The following is a 15,554-nucleotide window of genomic DNA, read 5'->3' on the forward strand; positions in this document are numbered from 1 at the left end:
TACAGACAGACACCATGACACAGACAGACACACATCATACAGACAGACACCATAACACAGACAGACACACACACACACATTATTCCTACCTGCCAGGGGGTCGTGCAGTGCAGGAGGCTGCTGGGGCAGGGGCACCTGTGCTGGCGGCCGCTGGGGCAGATCTGCTGGCGGCCGCTGGGGGAGGTCTGCTGGCGGCCGCTGGGGGACTTGTACTAGTGGCCGCTGGGGGAGCTGCGCTGGCTCTGCTCTCCCACCCTCGCGCGCTGCTGAATGAGACCGGTGCCGGAATATGATGTCATATTGTGGCACCGGTCTCATTCAGCTGCACGCTGAGAGAGCAGAGCCAGCGCAGCTCCCTCAGCGGCCGCCAGTACAAGTCCCCCAGCGGCCGCCAGCAGATCTCCCCCAGCAGACCTGCCCCAGCGGCCGCCAGCAGATCTGCCCCAGCGGCCGCCAGCAGACCCAGGTGTCTGCCCGGCCCCAGGTGCCGACGGCCCACTGGGAAATTTCCCGGTATCCCGGTGGGCCAGTCCGGCCCTGCCTCCAGGGACAGTAAATAGGCAAAAAAGGTGTAACAGGATAGAATTATTCTCTTTTATTATTATTATTATTAATATTATTATTATTTCTTTTGAAATTAAAAATGTATAAAATGAAAAAAGCAAGTTGTAATGCTCCATGTACTGGGGGTGTCACTTTAAGAATCAAGCTCCTTATAGTATAGCCCAGCAGTTCCCAAACTGTGTGCCGAGGCTCCCCAGGGGTGTGCATACAGGGGTGCCGCAAATGTTACCCTGGTGCTATGATTATAGGACCGGGGAAACAATACTACTGAACAGGGGCCCAGTCATTAGTGATGCCGGCCGGCTGGGAAGAATTGACAGCCTGTCACTTGCTTCCACATCCTGCAGGGATGAGTGTGAGTGTATGTATATCAGTGTGTGTGAGTTGAGTGTGTGTATGAGTGTGTGTGAGTATGGGTCTGTGTACGTGTATGAGTTTGAGTGTGTGTGTGAGAATGAGTGTGTGTATGTGTATGAGTTTGAGTGTGTGTATGAGTGTGTGTGTATGTTTATGAGTGTGTATGTGTGAGTATGAGTGTGAGTGTGAGTGTATATGAGTTTGAGTGTGTGTATGTGTATGAGTTTGAGTGTGTATGACTTTGAGTGTGTGTGTGTGTATGAGTTTGTGTGTGTGAGTATGGGTGTGTGTATGGGTTTAGGTGTGTGTGTATGTGTATGAGTGTGTGTATGAGTTTGAGTGTGTTTATGTGTATGAGTTGGAGTGTGTGTATGAGTTTGAGTGTGTATGGGTTTGCGTGTGTATGAGTTTGTGTTAGTTTGTTTGTGTGTATGTATGAATGTATGTGCATGTATGAGTGTGTGTATATGTGTGAGAGTGAGTATGAGTGTGTGTGTCAGGGTGTGCATCTGTGTGTGTGTGTGTGTGTGTATATATATATATATATATATATATATATATATAAAATAAATTTGCACTTCACTTAAAGGTGTTGATGCCTGGTGCTTGTCAGCAAACAACGTATGAACAGCATAAAGATAGCATTCCAAGGACTTCCAAAATGTAAAGAAAAACTTAACTTTTAATTTCCATTGCACTCACGGTCTGTATGTTGATAAAATTTCTTATTTATTCCAAAATTCTTAAAACATGATACATCACATCAACGTTTCAGCCATCCATTGTGGCTTTCATCAGGATCCTGATGAAAGCCACAATGGATGGCTGAAACGTTGATGTGATGTATCATGTTTTAAGAATTTTGGAATAAAGAAGAAATTTTATTAACATACAGACCGTGATTGCAAGCCTTCCTTCTGCATATTCTATAATGTTTTGGCTATGGCTTTGATGCCAGGGTACCAACGGATTTTATATATATATATATGTCAGTGTGCTTCTGTGTCTGTGCACACATCCGTTTATTTGCATCTGTGTGTGTGTGTGTGTGTGTATGTGTGTGTGTTTTTATGTCAGTGTATGTATCTGTGTTATGGTGTGGGCATGTATCAATGTTTGTGTGTGTCAGGGTGCACGTGTGTATATGTTGGTGTGTATCTATGTTTGTGTATGTGTGTATCTATATGTGTGTATGTGTCAGTGTCTATATGAATGTGTGTGTATCTGTCGGTGTATTTATGTGCATGAATATCTGTGTACGTATGTGCATATATCCAAGCACTCAAACACCTTCACAAGATACAAGCACACTCCTGCATTCAAACAAACACACACATATATATATATATATATATATATATATATATATATACACACACACACACACAAACAAACCTCTTCACTCAAACACAAATACTTCACACAAATGTACATCTGCTTTAAAAGTGAACATTCAGACACACCTCTGCAATCAAATGCAACTATTACATACAAACACACCCCTGTATTAAAACACAATAACTATATACAAGCACCCCTTCAAACACCAACACCATACATTACACTATAGTGCCAGTAAATGCCGCACCGCTGTACAGATATACAACCTAGAAACTTTTGCTTGGGGTGCCTTGGAAAAATACTGAAATATTAAGGGTGCCTTGAACCTAAAAAGTTTGGGAAACACTGGTATAGCCTATTAAATTAAACCCCTGATCATTTGGCTTTTGCTTTAAATACTGGTTTGTTTAAATACTGTGTTTTTGTTCATGAAAATAAATAAATTACATAATAAAACCAAGCAGATGTGTTGCCATTAATGATGACCAAATTGTTTTAAAGAATTTAGACTTTTAGGATCATTAACTTTCTTTTTGGCTTTCTAAACATAAAATTATTCCAGGCTATTAATACTTTTATCTACTCTAAAAGCTAATATGGTATTATACGTTCTCTCCAAGTCAATACTTAATTAGACAATACATATTCAAAAGGGAACATGGCTTTTTAAAAACTTGTTAGGATTGTTATTTGAAGCATATCGCATCATAAATATGATTTTAGACGTAATTGATATACTCTTTTCTAGCCGAGCTGAAGAGTAATTTTATATATGGTTTCCTTGATTTAAAATGTTGTCTGCAAATAACTAAAACCCTGTTCTTACTGATGAAATCAGATTGCCCAAGGAATTATATGACGGAAGAATATGATAATGTACCAAATCCATCTCCAATCATTGCGCTGTATTTATTGCAGTTGTGTGTGAAACAGTAAACCTATTTAAAGAAAGGTATCCTTAGGGATGTTAAACTAGATTTGGCCTCTGCATATGAGAATTAGATGCTAAAATTGTCTGGTCCTTTCATAAGGATATCATCCTAATTCTGCATTCATATGCAGTATATTCAATATAGAAGTAATAATGAAAGAAAAATGCAAAGACAATAAATCCTAAATAAGATCATTTTCCTTGTATTGGATCTCACACATTAATTTGCTTTACAATATGTGCATCAAATTATCTGAAAGTCATTGTAAACTATTTTTTCAGCTAACATTAAAATTGTCATATGAGAGATTACAGGTTGATATTTTGTTTGCATATATTTTTAATATACAGTGACATTAATAATTGTATTAAAAAGTGCCTCTAATAACATGTGGTTGCTTTTTTTAACCCTTGAATTTGAATCCTTACACAAAGGTGTTACACAGTAATGTTTAAGTTAATTTTATATTTTCTTAAACCAAAAAGAGGGTACTATCATATAGTATAATATAATCTGGTACGAGCCTGATTTGTCATAGTCATAGACTGTGTAATAAGTGCTGGATTTAGAGCTTCATGTGCCTGGAACTGACGATCACACAATGTTGTAAAGAGAAAAGGTGAAATAACTTTAACTCCTTAGTGACCAGACCACTTTTCAATTTTCTTACAGTTTGGGACCAGGGCTGTTTTTATATTTCTGAGGTGTTTGTGTTTAGCTTTAATTTTCCTCTTACTCATTTACTGTACCCACACATATTATATACCACTTTTCTCACCATTAAATGGTTATTCTAAAGATACCCTTATTTTTATCATATCATATAATTTACTATAAATAAAATTATAAAATATGATGAAAAAATAAAAAAAAAACACTTTTTCAAACTTTGACCCCCAAAATCTGTTACGCATTTACAACCACCAAAACACACCCATGTTAACATGTTCTTTTTTTGGAAAGTTATAGGGCAATAGGTATAAGTAGCACTTTGCTATTTCCAAACCATTGTTTTTCAAAATTAATGAAAGTTATATTGTAACACTGATATCTGTCAGGAATCCCTGAATAACCCGTTACATGTATATATTTGTAAAATAAGACAACCTAAGGTTTTAAACTTGGGGTATTTTGACTCTTTTCATGCAACCATTTTACCACCAATCTATGCCAAGTTTGAAAAAAAAAATAATTGGTGATTTTTTTGACACATATAGCAATTTAAGAATGCATGTACTGAGAACTTTAAGGGTTACAGCCAAAGAGAACCCTAATATGTGTTCAGCAACATCTCCTTAGTACAGTTATAACACCCATGTATACATGTGTTGGGTTCTCTGCGGGCTAAAAGACCTTATTTGGAGGGTGCACATTCCAGTTTTCCAACTTGGAATTTTCTCAGCTGGTCATCATGCACCCATGTCCTATTTGGGACATTTTTGAAGCTGGCCAATGTAATTTACCTCTATCAAACCATATATTTTTTTAAAGTAGACAACCCAGGGTATTCAATAAGGGGTATGTCCAGTATTTGTTAGTAGCCACTTAGTCACAAACACAGGCCAAAGTTAGCATTTATATTTGTGTGGTAAAAATGCAAAAAAAATAATATAATGAATGCTAGCTTTGGCCAGTGTTTGTGACTAAGTGGCTACTAAAAGACTGAACATACCCCATTTGCAATACCTTGGGTTGCCTTCTTTTGCAAATGGAATGCCATCATGAGGGTAATTCTCATTCTTAACACACTCAAAGGCAACATAATCAATATGGCAAATTGAAAAAAATGGAAATATCAAGCCTTATTTTTGACCCTGTAACTTTCAAAACCACTATAAAACCTGTACATAGGGGGTACTGTTATACTTGGGAGACATCACTGAACACAAATATTAGTGTTTCAAAACAGTAAAATGTATCACAACAATGATATTATCATTGAAAGTGCCATTTGTATGTGAAAAAATCAAGAAACGTCACTTTCACTGACAATATCATCGCTGTTTTATGTTTTACTGTTTTGAAACACTAATATTTATATTCAGCGAAGTCTACCAAGTAAAACAGTACCCCTCATGTACAGGTTGCAAGGTGTCTTGGAAAGTTACAGGGTTAAATATAGTGCAAGCACATTAAATTCTCTGGACTTTCGGCCTGGATTGTCGGCAGGTCCCACAAATTGCAAATAATTAAATTAAATCACTCGTGGCAGTTGCTGAATAAAGTTAAGTTAATTTTTTTCATCCTTTAAATGAAGTCCTTGGAGTGCTTTTCCTATCCTATTTCTATCAATTTTTGCTGACAAGCACCGGGCTATACTTACATTTTTACTGGAGTGTAAGCATTGGACAATGCTTTATATATATATATATATATATATATATATATATATATATATATATATACATATATATACACACACACACACACACATGTGTAATTTTACTCTAAGTGTATTTTTATATTAATATATGTATATATTAATAAACAAATACAATTGGTATGACGTTATATATAAGATATGTATATATATATATATATATATATATATATATATATATATATATATATACATATTATATATAGATATAATATATGTATATATATTTCATATATATACATATATATATATATATATATATATATTTATTTTTATTTATTAACTTTATTTTTTATTTTATTTTATTTTTTTAACTTTTTTTCCTTCTGCAGACAATACCATGGACGCCTATTGTAGCCATGTGATCGCTCTTTCAGAGCGATCACATGGTGCTTGGGGACCTATTTTGCAGAGGGGGGACTATCTGTCAGACAGTCCACCCAGTAAAGAAGAAGACTGATTGCCAGTGGGGGAATGCTGGCGATCAAGTAAGTACATGGAAATGGAGGGAGAGGGAAGGAGGGAGGGAAGGGGTTAATTTTTTTAAATTTATTTTATCTATTTATTATAATTTTTTAACTATCTTATCTTCACTCAGTGCCTCAAACCCTCGACGCACTCAGCACAGGCAGAGCATCGCAAGCCTGCCTGATGGCTTCTGATGCTCTGCCTTACTGCCGGGCACCACGTGGGGCAACCCGGAAGTGATCCAGGTTGCCCCAACCAGCGGCCTGGCAGTGAGGGGGGAGTATTGTAGGATGTCTCGACATCGAGGCTTTGCTGCAATACCATCAGAGTGTCTGGAAGCGATCATGACCGCTTCCAGCGCTCTAATTCGCTGCAGACGTATCCGTTTTTGTCGGACGTACCTGATAGGGGAGCGATCCTTAAGGGGTTAAAAAAAAGTAAACATTTTAATAGTTTTTAAGATTCCATAAGAAATGACATTGTTTTCAGGATTAAATATATTTTATTAATAGATTCATATTTAGTATACCTTAGCTAACCAAATTGAATTTGAATTCTCCAAATTCTCGCAGGTTTTTATCTTCCTTTTCATCAGTCCCCTTTCTACTCCGAAATACCCTTTTCAATCTTGTCTGCTTATCTCTGTATTGCAGTATTGCTCTATTTCTAACCAAAGTTACTCTTCTCTACTCCTGACCTTCCAAAACCTGTGTTTATACATCTCCTATGTGGGATGTAGATGTTCCCCTTGTACCTTGAGTTGGGTCACAACAGCAGAATAAAGTAAACATATAACTCAGAGATTTCATAGAACAGTACAATGGTTCTAGGGACTTTCCACTACAAAATCACTATTATACCCCCAATGAAAACATAAACACATTTGAAGTCAACCTGTCATGACAGTATATGTTTGTAGGTTTCTAACCAACAGGCTTGACACATGTTATGCAGTGTTTCTTCCTTTAATAGTACTAAAAGCTAACATTTTAAGATTGGAGAAGTCATTGTAAGTTGCATTTTCAATTGAATTTGGGGAAACCACTTGAAGCATTCTTTATGTTGAGCTATTTCCATTGATTTTGTTTGATTGGTCCATTGCAAACAGCTGAAAGCCTGTAAATTCTTGCAATAAACCTGATTTTCAAGGAGGGTTGAATAATTTTGATTACAACTGTAGATTAAGTTATTTTACTGACGTGTGTTTTTTTTTCTTTCTTGTATGGTATGTGACAGATTATCTGAATGGTAGTGTGATTTAGTGCCACTACTGATGTTTTGCAAATCCCAACACAAATTCCAACAGTTTACTTAACATCTAAATTCTGGCATTTTTATACTCTTTGTAGAAAGAAAATCCTTTTTTTTTCTGAGTGTGTTCAGTGCAGTGTGCAGCAGCAGCAGTAGTGTTAAAGACAGGTTACAGAATTATCGAGGTATTGGTATTCTGTTATCAACTCAGTATTTTGTTACTCTGTGCTGTGCAAATGTGTGAGTACTGTTTTCTTAAAGTAAAATACAATAATGTAGTGATAGTAGTAAATCCATGAAGCACCAACCCATTGTTAAACACAAATATTTGTTTTGGCTAAATGAAGTTGTGCAAGTTTACAAAATACCCATTTATATCTGCTTACTATTAATGATTAAAACAAAATCTGCCATCATCATTGGTACGTTCTAATACAAAGCACCATCAGCAGAACTGCCATGGCTTCTCAGAGTCTTAACACCTCTTCCTCAGCTACAAATACAGCTCTGTCACCGTTGCCAACACCACCAGGAAGTGGAGCTAGTATCTGTTACATCCAATCCACCACAAAGGTGGTGAATGTTTTTTTTTTCCTCTGCATTTTTTTTTTTTTAATTCTTTATTTTGGTTTTTCCAGACAAATTCTTTTCACTCTTTCAACATGACTCAGAGTCTTCCTTTCAGCTAGTTGCTACATGTCCGGCGTATGTATAACAAGAGGAGAATTTTGACACTCAAGCACACAAGATGATAGATGACTTTTGATCCCGACTGCTAGATTTTTTTTTGTCTTGACCTCCATATATGCTATAGTTTATCTGTAATTGTTTCTTTTTACAGTCTATTAGTGTGTCAGCCTCCGACCATTAGGTGACGCTCCTTATGTGGCTTTTAGTAAGATTTCATAGTGGAACGCATGGGGCGTGCCAAGTATGAATTGCGCATGCTTAATTAAAAAATAGAGCCTCTTAGAAGATTTCTGGAGGTGGAGCTCATCAAACGCCTTATATACCATTCACTTCCTTTCAAGATGGGAGGTAAGTGGTTGCTATACTATCTGTGCATGATCAGACCTATTTATATGCCATTTGGGTACTCTAGCGGGTGGAACGCATCGTGCGTTCCACAGACTGGCGTTACAGTGACATAGCAGCCTTTGCACATGCGCAGCTGGGCGCTATATTGAGAATCGCATTTGCTGGATGCTTGGGCTTACTGGATTCTGGTTTGTATTGGAACGCATATGCGTTCCACTGTAAAAAACTCTCAACTGTTGCGATCTTAGGCTATTTACAAGTATTCTCTTATTTTTTCATATTGTGACTCTTTATTTTTGGGCTCTTGTTATTATTTTATTGATTTCAATTTTCATGCTTATGATTCCTTGTATTTCTGATTGCCATAAATATAATGTGGATGCATATTTACTTCCTGTATATTGGCTTCCTTGACAACCAAAGCCATGTGATTATGGTTGCGAGGTTTCTAATCATTGTGGGTGGTCACCCATTACACTTAGGTGTTTCTCATTGTTATTTCCTATTGGGTATATAAAGGGGTTATTTTTCTGTTCCTAATATACTCCCTTGATAAAGACAATCTTGCCAAAATGTAGGGGGCTTTAATTAGATTTTTTCCCTCTTTTCCCTTATTCTGGTACTTCTTTTTACTGGTATGTATTAATTGTTGGGCAGTTTTTTTCAGGTATTGATTAGACTTTGTATCTGGAATGATACTACTGTTTTTTCAAGTAATGAGTTTGCATATTTGTGATTTGGATACATTTTATATATCTATTGTATGTGCTTTATAGCTTTATCAATGCTAAGGCTTACTGGTATACATTTTGAGATACCTGTTATTTTCTACCCTACAGTTTGTTTTATTTATATAGTTGTGCCCTCATTCATTACTATTGACTGTTTGTTTAGGGCCTTGGGAAATGATCACCCTAATCTGTTTGTTCTGTGGTTTTGTTTTTGCTCATTCTTGATGATATGTAAAAGTATCTTAACATATCAGGACATCATAACAATCCTCTGTTTCTTAGCAGGTCTTAAAATTAGGTAACTGCAACTTCAGATGAACAACAACACTTATTACACCGTGTCATGATTTATATATTTAACAAAAATAAAGTCAAAATGGAGAAGGCATTACAGCTTCCATGTGAATTAGACGTTAAGTAGAAGAAAGGTAATGCTAATCAAATGCCATTGACTACTTAATCATCAGCAAGTGTGACTACCTCTATAACACAATGCCAAAGAGGAAAGACATCAGCAGTGACTTTAGAGACGCAAGGGCTGCTAACCATCAAACTTGAAAGGGTTATAAGGTAATTTCCAGTTAATTCAACCCCTTAAGGACACATGACATGTGTGACATGTCATGATTCCCTTTTATTCCAGAAGTTTGGTCCTTAAGGGCTTAACGTCTGTCATTTTACAGTGAGAAAGATTATTTAAACTTGGAAAACATTCAATACAGTTGCCAATATTCCCATAAGTAGATGTCCCAGTAAATTCACCCAGAGTCAGACCATGCAATACTCAGAGAAAGGCTGTGCAAAAAGAGAGTTAGCTCTGAGACTCTACATGCATTAGTTAGCATGTTAAATGTTTGGATTGCCAGGAGAAACCATCTTCTCTCTAAAATAACATGGCAGCATGGCTTAGGTTTTCAAAGTTGCATCTGAACAAACTACAAGACTTCAGGAACAATGTCCTTTGGACAGATGAGACCAAGTTGGAGATGTTTGGCCATAATGCAGAGCTCCACATTTGGGAAACCAAACACAACATATCAGCACAAACAACTAATACCAACTGTCAAGGACTGTGGTGGATTGGTGATGATTTAAGATTGTTTTGCAGCCACAGGCCTTGGGAACATTGCAGTCCTTATACTGAAGTATTCTAGAGTCAAATGTGAGGCCATCTGTCTAACAACTCAAGCTTGGCCAAAATTGGGCTGTGCAAAAGGACAATGATCCCGAGCACAACTTTAGACCTCGACCCAACTGAAATGATGTGGTAGGACATTAAGAGAGTTGTGCAGAAACAAATGCCAGCAAACATCAATGAACTGAAGCAAAGAAGAGAGACTGATGAAGTCTTACAGAAAATGATTACTTCAATTTATTGCTGCTAGAATTCTGAAATCTATTAAATCACAAGATGTACTTTGTTTTTCATAAGTGTCTTCTCCATTTTAATCGTGGCATAGTGTAATATGAAATTGTTCACAAGAGCAAGAATTTGTGTGTTTTCAAGGTGCTTTCAGTTAAATGATAGAATAAATAATAATAGCAGCTACCACAAAAATAGGGACTCTCTACCCTATAAATTAGTACAAAAAGATCAAGTGTACACTCAGTATTGGAAATTAATGCTAAAAAACACCACTGGTGTGCATGTGGAGCGCTTACAAGTTTGCTGACTCACCCATATGGGTTAACATACATATGTATGAAGAACGTATCTCGTAGCAGTGTGCCTGAAATAGATATAAATGCAAACAATAGTGCAGATTACGTTTTAAATAAATGCAGTGAGAAAATGTTCTATATGGTTTCACTCACATGTAGCAGAGCCCTATAGGATAGGCTCGGATCTCAATGGCCTGCATGTAGTTATGGTGACACAATACCCAATCGATCCTCTAGGCGTCAGAATATCCTTATGCATACATGAGAGAGAGAGAAAAAAAAAACAAGGGGAAGAGAAAAAACCCTAGTGTAATCAATCCTAATGTATAGTGCCAAATAGCACAAAAAAAGTGGTTTCTCACCTGATAAGGAGACCTATACCTGGCTCCTGGTGTATAGGTATCTGTGCCTTTAAGGAAGCTACCACCCTTCTTTTAGCAGCAACAATGGAAGATGGATTCCGGATATAAAACAAAATTTATTCAATAAAGTATTAAAAACTTACAAATAAAATATAAACAAAATTGTATGAAGTTTATAGAAAGTGGAATCTTCAATCCTCCAGCCGAAACGCGTTTCACTGTGCTCAGACAGCTTTTTCAATCGGTGATATAGTTGCTGCTGTTTCTCGTTTAAATACTGTGTACTTCCTCCTGTGTGGTCCTTCAATCTTCCCTTCCTCCAATCTGCTGTCGTTCTCTTTCGTAAACAGCTGTGTTGCTCCGGTCTCGGAGCAAATCACGTGACCTAGAACGTCACGTGCCGCGTCACAGATTGGGCGTGTTCTCAATACAAAGCTTACAGTTCTGTGTCATCCATTTTGAAGTTGGGCAAATGCCCTTCCTTTAGCAAAAGTCTGTTCTTATTTATAAACCAGATGCTCAATTTTAGCGGTAAGCAAACGGAATTTAAAGGGAGAAGGGAGGACAGTATTATTATATATTCTTCACCAGTTAATTCATAAAATATACATATCAAGGTTAAAACCATCTAATGTTTCCCATTTAAAGTGCCAGTACATGCATAAAGACAGGTGGTAAAGAGGAGTGTGCTTTTTTAGGAGTCCATTTGCACAACCGCAAACTCCCCATTTGCACAAGGTTCGATACCAAGCTAGCCATGTCCCGTTCCTTGTCCTCACTGATGTCATTGAAGGTCTCTTCCTCCACCCAGCCACGTACAAGACCAAGAGTCCCCGAAAGGTGACAACAAGCCCCCTGTATTTAGTTTTTTAAATGTACACTACTGTTACATTAGAAATGAGTTGCACTGGTGTGACACTGTGCCCTGGCAGGCCCTGAAACGCACACGTGTGAAGGAAACTGACTGCTATTATTTCACAGTCAAATTTCTAGTTTTTTTTTAATGTACACTACTGTTACACCAGATATGAGTTGCACTGGTGTGACACTGTGCCCTGGCAGGCTCTGAAACGCACACGCGTGAAGGAAACTGACTGCTGTTTTTTTTAACTGCAAGCTATTGTGACACCAGATATGAGTGGTAGCACTGGGCAAGTGGGCACAGTATACGCTGTGAGCCTGACACACACGCTGGCAGGCAGGCAACTGCAATTAGATTACATAGGAAAAAAAAAAAGCAGACTGATGTTCTAGCCCTAAAAAGGGCTTTTTGGGGTGCTGTCCTTACAGCAGAGATCAGATGAGTCCTTCAGGACTGTAGTGGACACTGAATACACTAGCCTAGCTATCGATTTCCCTATTAAATCAGCAGCAGCTACACTGTCCCTCCTCTCTCCAGCTCTCTCCCTAGCATCAGCTTTCTCCTTAGCCCCCAGTTATTGGCTAGCTTGTTCATTTCTGCATTGTATTGTATCTGTAATTTTGTCCAACGTATGAATTGGTTCATTTTTCCCAGCCTGTTTATATATTTATTAATTTTAATCTCTCTGGCAAGCAGTTGAATTTAGTCATTACAAATTAAACTAACAGCTGCTTTGCGATAAGTATTTTGCTCACAGCAAATACACAACTCTTGTATTCAAGGTGTACAAGCTTAGGGATGGGTTTTAGTTTAAATATAGCCCTTTAGGATTGTGTAAATATTTTCTTTTTTTGGTTTTCATCTGTTATTTTTCACACAATACTTATGATTTAATGCACTATATATACAATAAAGTAATTAACTAATAATGGCACTTTTCTTTGAGAGGTGAACCTTTGTTTGTGACTTACCTCACTGTGTTTAAATTGTAATGTAATTGTTGTAGGGTTAGGTCCTGTGATTATCTGACCAACCAGCCAAATATATCTATCTGGTAATGTTCATGATAGGAACCTGTCTTATGTCAGGATGGAAAGTGGAATAAATAAACTTTTGAATGAGCAACAACATGTCTTACATTTTTTGTCTCATCTCTATAAAAGTATCCAATAGGAAATAGCTCTTGTGGGTAAATGGTTATTGTTTTTTTGGAATAATGGGTTTTGTTGTGGGGCAAGTAATGTTGAATACTTGGGAGATTCAATAAGTATTACATTGTTATATAAGCTGAAAAGAAATGTGTCCATCAAGTTCAGTCTTGTGCACATCTCTTTTTGCTGTTGATCCAAAAGAAGGAAACAAACCCAGTTTAATTAAAGCCAATTCCAATTTTGCAACAAACTAGGAAAATATTTCTTATTGACCACAGAATGGCAGTCATATTTAGTCTTGGATCAATAAGCTGTTACCCCACAAATAAAAATGATATCTCTGAATATTATGTTTTTGCAAGTCACCCCACAAATGAAAAATTATATCTCTGAATATTATGTTTTTTCAAGTATCCATCGAGTTGCTGTTGAAACATCTTTACAGACTCTGATAAAACCACCTCTTCAGGCAGAAAATTCCACATTCTAATTGCTCTTATTGTAAAAAAAAAACGAATTTGCCCATTGCTTAAATACTAAATCTCCTTTCTTTCAGTCTAAACTTGTGACCTTGTGTTCTTTGTATAGTTGTCACATACCGTGATCAGTGATCCCCAAGCAGCACTTCCGGGTTTTGCTAATCGCCCTGCATCTGTTGTCAGGCGTCTGCCGAATTAGTCTGAATCACTCACTCAATTTGTTTCCAGCAATTCAATACTTCTATTTTGAGCTCAATGCTTACTAATTTTGCCTGTGTACAGAACCTCTGCTTGTAACCTTGTTTCTGCCGTTTTCTCCAATCCTGACCTTGGACTCCAAGACATGTTTATTGCTTATGAAACCTGTAAACTTCCGTTTATCCAAATCCTGAATTAAGTGAATAATAACTAAGTGCAAGTTTATTGGTTCTCCTGCTGGATACAGATATCCCATTAATTCAAAGTTTTTTACTTTGGATTATTATTTCTTGGAATTTACTAATTTAAGTTGCCAGGATACTTTAAACTTTTGTTTAAAAGGACATTATTACTATTTAAGGAAGCTACATTGTTTCTTATTCCATTTCCATTAAAAAGACTCTATTCCTTTACAAGCATTGTAAAGTTACTGGAGACTGATAACATACCGTGAATCTACCAAGTTAAAGTACAACTGCTTAAAATAATTTAAAGAGACGGTTTAACTATTCAAATTGTTTCAAATTCCTAATCATCTTTTCAAGCTGTCTAAATTGTACATCTATCTATTCAAAATTGTTATTTTATTTTTGCAGAGTATCTCAAGAAATTGTAAGTGGAATTATATATCTCTAATTTATTAAGTGAAGATACATCTTAAGAAAAGATCTTAAGGATACAGATACCAATTCTCTGCAATTCACTATTACATTCTGTTCTTGTTAAAATCATATCCCTTCTGAGGCACCATTTTTCTAAACTAATTATATTTAAATTTTAAGTTATTAAAAATATTAAAATGTTCTATACATGTAATAATTTTGTAGCAAGCCTCTGCACTGTTTTTAGTGCCATAATAGAATTCTTTAGAACAGGTGCCAAAGATTGCACACCATATTCAAGCTGTGGTCATACAAATAAATTATATTTTCATCCCAATAATTAAGGCCCCTTATTTATACATGACAACACCTTACTGGCCTTAGCAACTGCTGAATGACATTGCACATTCCCATATCATACTCATGTGTTGTTATCCCTAATTCATGACCATTCAGGGTTTGCACATTCTTTGCAATGTAGTGTCTGACTTAGAGCTCTGCTGTACAGCACTTGGATGGTATAATCCTCATCTCATTCGTCAGATATATAAAGATTCACTGTAGTATGTGATGACTACATTCAGTAATATTTAAATATATGGGAAATAAAACAGAGAAAATCTGATGGTGTAGTATGTAACTATAAATATGTTCTTACAAGAAAGGTTTCCTACTTTTAATTTTGAGAGCAAAACCTTGCTTTAGTAGTGAAAAGCCTTGGTGGTATAATTCCCACATGGGATATGCAGTAACTAGTAAGTTAGCCAGTAGTAAAATAATAAAAATAACTTTACAATATCAAAGAATGTACTTTATTTTGAAGTAATAAAGCAATAAAAAAAATATACATATATATATATATATATATTTAAGGCTGGGCCTGTAGTTGTGGGAGGGGCTTCGGTCCCCTTTATAAGGGCCTTCAATCCTCTCTTTTACATACTGTTACTGGTCTGGTGAGTTGAGTGTGACTACTTCCGGTCACTAACAAGTCACCATCTTGCAAAGCTTACCTGTCTCCTTGTGGTCCTGTGTCCTGGCTTGCTGTCTGTTTTGTTCCACTTACTGACCACTGACAGATAACCTTCAGTCCTCTTCCTCCTCCAGCTCTCTCTGAGACTGACCCGGAAGTCCCCTCTGAATCGTAAGTTGGGGCCCAAACCATCGTGCCTTGGT

Source organism: Pelobates fuscus, chromosome 6 (genome assembly GCF_036172605.1).
Source record: "Pelobates fuscus isolate aPelFus1 chromosome 6, aPelFus1.pri, whole genome shotgun sequence".
Lineage (NCBI taxonomy): Eukaryota > Metazoa > Chordata > Amphibia > Anura > Pelobatidae > Pelobates > Pelobates fuscus.